Source organism: Procambarus clarkii, chromosome 34 (genome assembly GCF_040958095.1).
Source record: "Procambarus clarkii isolate CNS0578487 chromosome 34, FALCON_Pclarkii_2.0, whole genome shotgun sequence".
Lineage (NCBI taxonomy): Eukaryota > Metazoa > Arthropoda > Malacostraca > Decapoda > Cambaridae > Procambarus > Procambarus clarkii.
This window is the reverse complement of record NC_091183.1, coordinates 42,811,316-42,822,267: the sequence shown is the minus strand read 5'-3', so window position 1 is coordinate 42,822,267 and position 10,952 is coordinate 42,811,316. Positions and strand designations below refer to the sequence as shown.

The following is a 10,952-nucleotide window of genomic DNA, read 5'->3' as shown; positions in this document are numbered from 1 at the left end:
GTGTTGACACCCAAATGTCTTCACACACTCACTTGTTTAATCATATCAACACAATTGACGAGATGCAACAGAAAAAGTAGTACTCAAGTTACTTCAATAGTTAGCGTCTTAAATAATTGTTTCAAATTTATAAATTGCCAATATGAGAATTAACTTTCAATAATAAAACGTAAATTAGCTCCGTTGAAAAACAATCGATTTCCAGTTAATTTACCAGACACTGTAAATGTAATTACTTGTCTTAAATTCAAATTATTTGAGAATTAGTTCGTTAAACATTGACGATATCAAGATATATATATTCCTCGACAGACAATACATTTCTGGAATTATTTAATTATTAGGAAAAATATTACTTACACGTAGTTAACATATACAAAACATGTCAACATTTTAATTTATCTTACTAAAATTTCGTTGATTTTTTTGCTAGAATAAATCCTCTTTGACACTCAACTGGTCAAGCGGTAAAGGCGAAGACAAGCCTGGTGCCTCGTGCGCCAATACCCTGGCTTACCCATGTGGGCAATTAGAGCCACTGTTAACAGGTTCATCGCTGAGGGTGATCGACCGTACTTAGTCCAAGCCTGCCAGATGCTCCCGCCCCTCGTCCGCCTTCACTGGGAGTAGAGGATTCCCTTCCACCTGATACCCACTGAGAGTAGAGGACTCCCTTCCACCTGATACCCACTGAGAGTAGAGGACTCCCTTCCACCTGATACCCACTGAGAGTAGAGGACTCCCTTCCACCTGATACCCACTGAGAGCAGAGGACTCCCTTCCACCTGATACCCACTGAGAGCAGAGGACTCCCTTCCACCTGATGCCCACTGGGAGTAGAGGACTCCCTTCCACCTGATACCCACTGAGAGCAGAGGACTCCCTTCCACCTGATGCTCACTGAGAATAATAGTAGACTCTTCTACTTATACCCGTTGATGACAACAAACCCTTCCACCCGTACCCACTGTAAATAATAGGAGGTTCTTCCACCTACCCACAACGAAAAACAGGAGGCTCTTCCACCTACCCACAACGAAAAACAGGAGGCTCTTCCACCTACCCACTGCGAAGAGCAAGACACCCTTCCACCTACCCACAACGAAGAACAGAACACCCTTCCACCTACCCACAACGAAGAGCAAGACACCCTTCCACCTACCCACAACGAAGAACTGGACACCCTTCCACCTACCCACAGAGAACAGCTGGAGGCCCAGATATAAGCGTGAACACAGAGTATCCTACAAAGAGAGAGGGGGACTCAGACACAAAATCAGACACAAAATCAGGGTGTCATTGGACACGTCAGCCGAGGAAGGAAATACTGGAAAGATATGGACAAATGGGGACATGAAGTGCGAAAGTTGAGAAGATCGCACGAGGGGAAGTAAAGAGGGAGGACGAGGACCCCAAGAGGGGAGACTGTGAGACAAGAGGGGAAACTGTGAGACAAGAGGGGAGACTATGACACAAGAGGGGAGACTATGACACAAGAGGGGAGACTATGGGACAAGAGGAGAGACTATGAGACAAGAGGGGAGACTATGACACAAGAGGGGAGACTTTACAAGAGGGGAGACTATACAAGAGGAGAGACGATACAAGAGGGGCCTCTATACGACAAGAGGGGAAGCTATACAAGAATGGGGAAAACACTGTAAACCAAACTAAACAAAGACCCAAAGTAATACGATCACACATCACTTTACAGCACAAATATCAGAAACGCAATCCGTACGAAGGGAAACATCGGATGTAACGAACCACGCTATCAAAAGCCTAGCAACACCGGATACAACGAACATAGGACGATATCACCCAATGCAAGCAACACCGGATACAACGAACGATATCAACCAAACACCGGATGCAACGAACGATATCAACCAAACACCGGATACAACGAACTATATATCCAACGAACTATATCAACCAACACCGGATACAACAAACGATATCAACCAAACACCGGATACAACGAACGATATCAACCAAACACCGGATGCAACGAACGCTATCAACCAAACACCGGATACAACGAACTATATCAACCAACACCGGATACAACGAACTATATCAACCAACACTGGATACAACAAACGATATCAACCAAACACCGGATACAACAAACGATATCAACCAAACACCGGATACAACGAACTATATCAACCAAACACCGGATACAACGAACGATATCAACCAACACCGGATACAACGAACGATATCAACCAACACCGGATACAACGAACGATGTAAACCAAGCCACACAATAAAGCCATCCCAAAGTGTCACAGCGAATAAAGCACAACACCAGTCCAAGAACGACATTCACTCTACCCTAAACTATCCCTTACACTCCGGGTAAGTAAGTGGTCACTTGGGTGGAGTAACCGATCCGTTTAACCGGACAACGGCCGAGATTCTCTTCTTGTTCGCGTCGTGCCACTTATCCGTGCATTAATCCTGCGCTTATCTACGGGATTTAATTCTTGCAACATTAGGTTTAAGATTACATTGGCCGAGTTGCCAATCCGTTTTTTCCGTCCGACACTCCATCAAAAAAAATTATAAATGTTTTGCCTGACCTGAAACGTACTAAAAGCCGTATTCCGAGACAATGGGTTGAAGTTGTTGAAGCATGAATGGACATTGTTGTGTGCTTGTTAGTACGTGCTCGTTAGTGTGTGCTTGTTATTGTGTTCTTGTTCGTGTGTGTGTGTTTGTTAGTGTGTGTGTTCTTGTTACCAGTGTTTGTCTTAACCATTGGAAGTGTGGCAAGCAGAGACTGAAAAAAAAAACTGCGGGGTCACCATAACCCGTGCTACTTGGAACTTTTGTTCCAGGTAGCAAATCTTAAACAACAAGCAGAGACTGATACACACACATAGAAGGCCCCAGCCTGAGAACTTAAGAAGCCACGCTACATCCCTTCCAGACGCACAAGAGCCTTCATGTGCTGTAAGTAATTGCCCTCAAAAAGGCGCCAAGCCGGGGAACCCACGCAGCCTCCTCTGTGTCGCGAGATAAGGAGCTAAACATCACCCAGGATGTCAATACGATAACAAAAGAACATCTGGGGGGAGCGATATCAAAGGTATCGAATTTACCAAGAGCCAAACTAATTCGATGAAACTATTAAGAGGGTAAGATATATGATCGTCCTGTTCAGTTCCTGTAGACAGCCTGCCTTTCCTAGAAGGATGACAGGCTAAGGGGGCTCGATCGTAAAGCCAGGTCGTAAGAGACGCAGACACTAAGTTTCCGCTGGATTAAGTGCGCTCTTACTTATAAATCCGGTCAGCACGCCTGACCATTACGTCTGATTACGTCGTTAGTCTTACCAGTAACTCAGGCTACAGTGTCACTGTATTAACAGAGCTGGAAAGGACGGGATCAACTGAAACAAGCGCTTCAAAGCCAAAGGAAATTGTTCAAAGTGGACGTGCTTATTATAGTTAAGTCCCACGGAGAGCTGTGGGAAACTGTGAGAATCTGTACCACAACCTGTCTTAATTTGTGGGACTTAAGACCAAGCGAATGTCTTTAATTGTTAGCTAACTTTGCATATATAAATATGCAAGAGAGAGAGAGAGAGAGAGAGAGAGAGAGAGAGAGAGAGAGAGAGAGAGAGAGAGAGAGAGAGAGAGAGAGAGAGAGAGAGAGAGAGAGAGAGAGAGAGAGAGAGAGAGAGTGAGTGAGTTCCAAGAGAATTATAAATACTAGATTGAACACTGAAATAGAAAAATGTGAATAGAAAAAGGATCTTTCGGAGTCATTATTAGTACGAATCTAATGGCGATAAATTAATTCATTATAAGAATAAGACATATCTAGAAACATTAACAATAAGGCATTCGCTATTATTAATCAGCGTCATCTTAGCCCATGTTAAATCCCTTTTGGATTAATGACCATAGTTTTGGGCATCGCTCTATAGAATATGCACATACTCCTTTAAATTAATTAGGCAGGGAAAATGAATCTTGGTCATTATGAGCCCTGAGTACGGTAAGGGCGATTGGGCAAGGATCCTTACCTGTTCGCACCTTTTCACCCAGCAGTAATTTGGGTTCATGCTTTTAAGCAGATTAGTGGATCGTGCTTCAGGGGACCCCAGTAAGGCAAGGCTGAAGAATAGTTGTGGGAAGGAAGAGCGATAAGCCTTTTAGTCGAAAGATATCTGCCTCGGTACCCACCTGCGCAAGGAAAGAAAACTGTATTTATTTACAAATCCACAAGGGCCGTGACGAGGATTCGAACCTCGGATTCGAACGAAGGATTAAAGCAGCGTCTGGGATGCTCTCGGACGTAGGTTCGAATCCTCGTCACGGCCTTTGTGGACTTGTTCATTTACATTCTAAGGAAAGGCAAAGGAGGTATATAGCTCAAGTATTCAAACGAATGAAAAGGCACAATAAGGTGTATTTAATTTGTTAGGTATAACAACGCAAATATACAATATGAAACCAATGACCAAGACACCCAACTCACACGTCTGAAAAGAAAGAGGGAAGACGATTCGGTCCGTCCTGGACCATTAGCAAGTGGCGCGCAAAAAAAAATAGTTGTTCAATTCAGAAAAAAGGTTGTAGGAAATAAGGTTGTAGGAAATATGGTTGCAGAATTGTAGAACAGCTTGTTGGGTAAGCTAAGATACCTTGGGGGGGGGGGCCTCTTAGAGTGTCTCTAGCCTAGGTTAGGCATGTGAGTGGCAAATATTGGGTACAAGTTGGCGCTGCCTCGCATCGGCAAAACTTGCCTACTGTAGTTTGCTGAATTTATAATGTTATAAATTGCTATAGTGGACTCGGTGGTGAGGCACGGCCTGAGAGTGGGCTGGTTGGGTTGTGGTTGACGACCTAAGACAATGAGGTCAGGACAGAGTGCTCCCTCACAACCACCACAACAATCAATCAACTCTTTATCGACCTCTTGTCCTCATCATTTCTAACTTCGTCAGTCATCTTTTCCCCACCATTCTCGTCTTCTTCATTCTTTTAATCCTACATCGTCTTCTTGCCCCCCCCCCCACCACCATTCCTCTTCAAGAATACAGGAAAGAACATAATAGGAGCTGAAGGCCGTTGAGGACCTACAAGTAAAACTCTCCAGGAATGATAAATCCTCTTGTCAACGTTGAAGGATGCAGAGAAATTAAGATGAACTCTCTTCAAATGTGAGGACAGTCGCCATGGTCAACAGAGCACATTAAAGACTGTAGAAGAAGCAAAAAACATCTATGGAAGTACAGAAACAAGCTCATTGAAGGACAGAGCCAAACAGCTGACGAATAAAACAACAAATGGCAAATAAGATCAGATAAAACCTTAGCAGATGCTGCCAAAGGATCAGAGAGAGAGAGAGAGAGAGAGAGAGAGAGAGAGAGAGAGAGAGAGAGAGAGAGAGAGAGAGAGAGAGAGAGAGAGAGAGAGAGAGAGAGAGAGAGAGGAAAACAGTTCATGAAATCAACAGTGATAGAGGCTGTAAGAACGCAGTAAGTCGTGAAACGCACGAGGCTCGGCTTGTGAAAGGGACAAATCCGTGGTAATTTGCCACCCACCGGAGACGGAGAGAGACGTGTGATAAAAGGGGAAGAGAGAGAAACCGGAAGAAATGGCATAAATTCTCGGGAACGTTTGGGTGGGTGAGGTAACAGCAGAAATAGAGGTCAAAGAAGATCAAGGACGAAGCATAGAAAATTATAAAAAAAAAAACAATGAGAGAGAGAGAGAGAGAGAGAGAGAGAGAGAGAGAGAGAGAGAGAGAGAGAGAGAGAGAGAGAGAGAGAGAGAGAGAGAGAGAGAGAGAGAGAGAGACACACACACACACACACAGAGGAGTGTATGTGTATGTGTTTGCTGTCACATCAACCATAAAAAATTAATGTCCCTTGACAACACAGACAAAGAAAACGGCTCTCCCTGACAGCTGAGGTGACAGCCCCACACTCAATTATCTTTCAACATATCACATAATTCACTACTGGGGGGGGAGGGAAGGGGTATACTGAAGGATATAAATACAGTCAAATACAGGACATGACAGAATATACACAAAAATAGGTTTCCGGCTTAAATTTAATGATGGCTTCACTGGATTAGTGTCAAGATTGACACACGCCGCAATATTTTTAACTTCGTGTTCCGCATAAACCAGACCTTAGATACGGTGACCAGTACTTTAGCTTCGTACTCGCGGTGAAACGAGATGTCAGAGGAGGGGGGGGGGGAGGTGTCGTGTCATTAGGGGGGTAAGGGGGATGTCCCTCGTGTCAGTGGCATTTCTCATGTCAGTAGTGATATGCGCATGTAATTTTACGGGAAAATATATAATTGACAATGGGACGGGAGGTGGACTAATTAAATATGCTATGAGCGTGACAGGAGAGAAATGTCCTTGACAGAAGAGACATGAACTTGGCAGGAGCGGCAAAGAGCCTGGCAGGAAGGGTGTCAACTGTCAAGACCTCCAATAACATTGAATCAGAAGACCGGGGGAAAGGATTTATTGGATATTCTCACTGATAACACTAATGCCTTGGATTGAATTTAGCACCCCAGCCATCTTCTGTCTTTGTCTCTCTCTCTCTCTCTCTCTCTCTCTCTCTCTCTCTCTCTCTCTCTCTCTCTCTCTCTCTCTCTCTCTCTCTCTCGCTCTTTCACTCTGTATCACTCATTTTTCATTGTGTGTCACTATTATGTCTCATATCTCCTGGTTGGGTAACCTAATTGGGTGCGTGAAGGTGTTTTATAATCTCAGTTCACCTGAGAGCAGGTACTCTTTAATTATCCTAAATATCATACTCACGCCTGAATCCAAGTAATTCCGTGTTGATTGTCATTCACACCACCAAGAAAAGCAATCCCCTGTCGTTCATACTCACCCAAGTAATCCGGTGTGTTGCTTGTCATAACACCCTGACCCAAGAAATCCTCTGAGTGTGTTTACTATGCACAAACTCCCCCCCCCCTTCCTCTCACATTCGGCAAAAGTAATCCCCTGAGTGTTGCCTGACATGCACTCCCCTCCCCCTAGAACACAAGTAATCCCCCCCCCCCGTGTGTTGCCTCACATGCACTCTCTCCCCCCTGAACACAAGTAATCCCCCCCATGTGTTGCCTCACATGCACTCTCTCCCCCCTGAACACAAGTAATCCCCCTGTGTTTTGCCTGACATTCATCCCCTCCCCCCAAAGTAATCCCCTGTGTGTTGCCTGACATGTACTCCCCCCTCCCCCCTTCAACACAAGTAATCCCCCCCCCATGTGTTGCCTCACATGCACTCTCTCCCCCCCTGAACACAAGTAATCCCCCTGTGTTTTGCCTGACATTCATCCCCTCCCCCAAAGTAATCCCCTGAGTGTTGCCTGTCACGCACAAGTAATCCCTCCTCTTTCGGGAAGATGATGCATGGTGATAACCCTCCGCAGCGCCTCGGCAGAATAATCCTTACACGTCAGGCACTATTTACCATGTATGTAGGCATGTACATTCATGAATGTACATACATGAATGAAGGGAAGCACATATGTATTTATAAATCGAGTGGCGCCAATTCTGTGGCGCGGGTTCGATTCCCGCACGAGGCAGAAACAAATGGGCAAAGTTTCTTTCACCCTAAGTGCCCCTGTTACCTAGCAGTAAATAGGTACTTGGGAGTTAGTCAGCTGTCACGGGCTGCTTCCTGGGGTGTGTGTGTGTGGTGTGGGAGAGAGAAAAAAAAAGTAGTTAGTAAACAGTTGATTGACAGTTGAGAGGCGGGCCGAAAGAGCAAAGCTCAACCCCCGTAAAAAACACAACTAGTAAACACACACACGTTGAGAGGCGGGACCAAAGAGCCAGAGCTCAACCCCCGCAAACACAACTAGGTGAGTAGTACGTGTACTAATTTACTGTTCACTCACACGTGATGAACGTGTTCATTGGTCAGCGACATCAGTGAACATCATCAGTGACTTCACACCACCAGATGGGATACCATTCAAGAGAGCTGTTTGCGCCCATTCTTCCTGACGACATATAATGGGTATGAATGGGAGTTGAATTGCACAATCATATTTTTCCTTGTTATCCCATTTTTTCACCAGCTTAAGCTTCGTAACAGGTAACAGAATTGAGAGCGTTTCCACTGTTTACCTTTTTGCCATGAGGTAAAAAGTGGTAGTTATAGGCGCGCACCAATAGTGCGCCCCTATTGGTGGCGGGGAGACGAAGCACACACACTCACTGCACATCGGCCACCAGGCCTTGAGGTGATCAAACGTCATCAAGTCATCAAAACGTCCTCAAACGTCTTCAAAACGTCCTCAAGCATAATCAAAACGTCTTCAAACATCAAAACGTCCTCAAAAGTCATCAAAACGTCCTCAAACGTCATCAAAACGTCCTCAAAAGTCATCAAAACGTCCTCAAGTCTTCAAAACGTCCTCAAAAGTCATCAAAATGTTCTCAAAAGTCTTCAAAAACGTCCTCAAACGTCATCAAAACGTCCTCAAAGGTCATCAAAACGTCCTCAAAGGTCATCAAAACGTCTTCAAAGGTCATCAAAACGTCCTCACAAGTGAAGAAACGACGACGTTTCAGTCCATCCTGGACCATTATCAAGGAGTGTAAAAGAAGGAGGAGGAGGTCCAGACACTGAGCAGTATGACCCGGCCTCTTGTTTCCTAGTTATTTTAATCCCCCCTGAGTCTATGCCTCGCAGTGTTATTTTCACAGAGGGAAAACAATATATATATATATATTATATATATATATATATATATATATATATATATATATATATATATATATATATATATATTTTATATATTCAAGAGTTCTTACATTCTAGTAGAGCCACTATAGCACGCATAGCGTTTCCAGCAAGTCCTTAATCCTAATTTTCACATACACATCCTCCAGGAAGCAGCCTGTAGCAGCTGTCTAACTCCCAGGTACCTGTTTACTGCTAGGTAACAGGGGGGGCATCAGGGTGAAAAAACTGCCCATTTGTTTCCGCCTTCCGCCGGAGATCGAACCCGGACCCTTAGGACAACGAACCCCGAGCGCTGTCCACTCAGCCGTCACGAAACAAACTGAATCAGTGACATGTATATCAAGGATTAAGGATGAATAAAACACAAGCTTCCTTTAAGAACAGGAGTAATCAGGAAACTGCTGCAGGAAACTATAAATAATTGAGCAATACAAATTAAGTAAAGTGCCTGCACAGTCAATTGTTCCAGCTTTAAGGAACAGCCAGTCAAGGCACCACTAGACTTATTATAACACTCTCTTCACTTGAGACAGACAAATAAACTAGCATAGATTCAACCCTTATATCCCTTTAAATACTTTACTACTAGAAAAGATAATATTTTAACGTTTCACCTTATAATCATTATTTACAGAACAATACACTGCTCAACTGACATGTTAAACACTACTGCTAAATGGAGGGCTTTACTTAACAAGAATTAGTCGACGACTAGCCAGCACTTCCAGCCTCCATGACATTCAAATACAGACTAAAGCTTCAGAGTCTGTGAGACTAAGCGACCCTCCCCCCACCCCCGGGGCCCTCAACACAGTGTTGCCACAACTTTGACTTTCTTCTCTATTAAAGAATTACATTATTATTCAGCTAGACAAATTTCCCTATGTTAACTACTGTCTATCCAAAAACGTAATTAAAGTGTAACATAATCAATGATAGTGATGAATGATCAACATAAAGCAACACTAATTATTAAGCTATGCAATAGGCTTGCAAAAGATTGGTACTTACTAAAAATTTAGTTATGACGAGGCTTTTTGCCTCATTCAAAAGACCCACAGCGGCTGTTGCTCTAGCAACATTCAACATGTGTTGCATTCTAGCACATACATTCCCACGCGATCAACCCATCGACTCGAATAGTGCATCATATTTTGCCGTTTAAATCCCCTCTAAGAGCCAAAAAAACTCATGTCCTAAAACTCTCACCGGCTCGGAAAATTGACGTGATGTCTCGTTTGGTATTCGTGGAGTCCTCGCTTACGTACAGTTCGGTTCGGTTTAGGCGACTTAGTACATCCGTTTAGCGACGTTGTAAGCGCCGGAGAGGTCGGGCTGTAATATCGGCACGAGTCTGCGGCTGCACACTTGAATGGGCTCAGAGAACGGCTACACTTTTATTACCGAGCGCTGCCATTTCCGCTCTCCCTGTGGGCGTTGTTAGTGCCTTCCTATAACTGCTTCCTTTGATCCCCCGATTGCCTATACCAGTATAGTGTGGTGTGTACAGTGAGGGCTCTCTCCTAGTATAGTGATGATGCTGAGTGTACAGTGAGGGCTCTCTCCTAGTATAGTGATGGTGCAGAGTATATAGTGATGGCTCTCCGAGTATAGTGATGATGCTGAGGGTATAGTGATGGTGAACTTCATTGAGGAGCTGTAGATACCTGCCACCACTATCCTTTTGCCTCCTACTCTTATTGTTTCTGTGACGAAATCAGTCAATCTATTAGCCTCAGCCGCATTGATTTGATCAATGCTGCATCGTCTATGGATTAAAAGAGCCACTTCTTCTCCGTGTTTGATTTACTATCTTAAGACGATCAATCCCAGGGAGAGAGACTGCAACATTGATTGATTGATAAAGATTAAGCCACCCAAAAGGAGGCACGGGCATGAATAGCCCGTAATAGACTGCAACAGATAGCATTTCTGCCATTGTTGTCCACCGCCACTGTGCAGGTTTATGAAGTTAAGTCTTACACGTGTTTTCTTCACCTTGCTCCTACTGAGAGCCTTTTATCACGAGTCTTGGTAATAATGGGATGCAAACTGGCATAAAGGCTAATGTATGCCACCACACACTCGCACGCACACGCGCACACGCACACATACACACGCGCACGCACACCATAATTGTTAGCACTTCTCCCTCAGTAACGGGTTTACAAATGGAGGCAGGTGGAAAGGT

General features: G+C 44.3%; 1 protein-coding gene across 2 annotated transcripts in view; it reads right to left on the bottom strand.

Moving 5' to 3' along the window:
• LOC123762141 (band 7 protein AGAP004871) overlaps positions 1-10,952 on the bottom strand; it is a 624,034-nt gene that overhangs the window by 590,810 nt on the left and 22,272 nt on the right. The window lies entirely within an intron of this gene.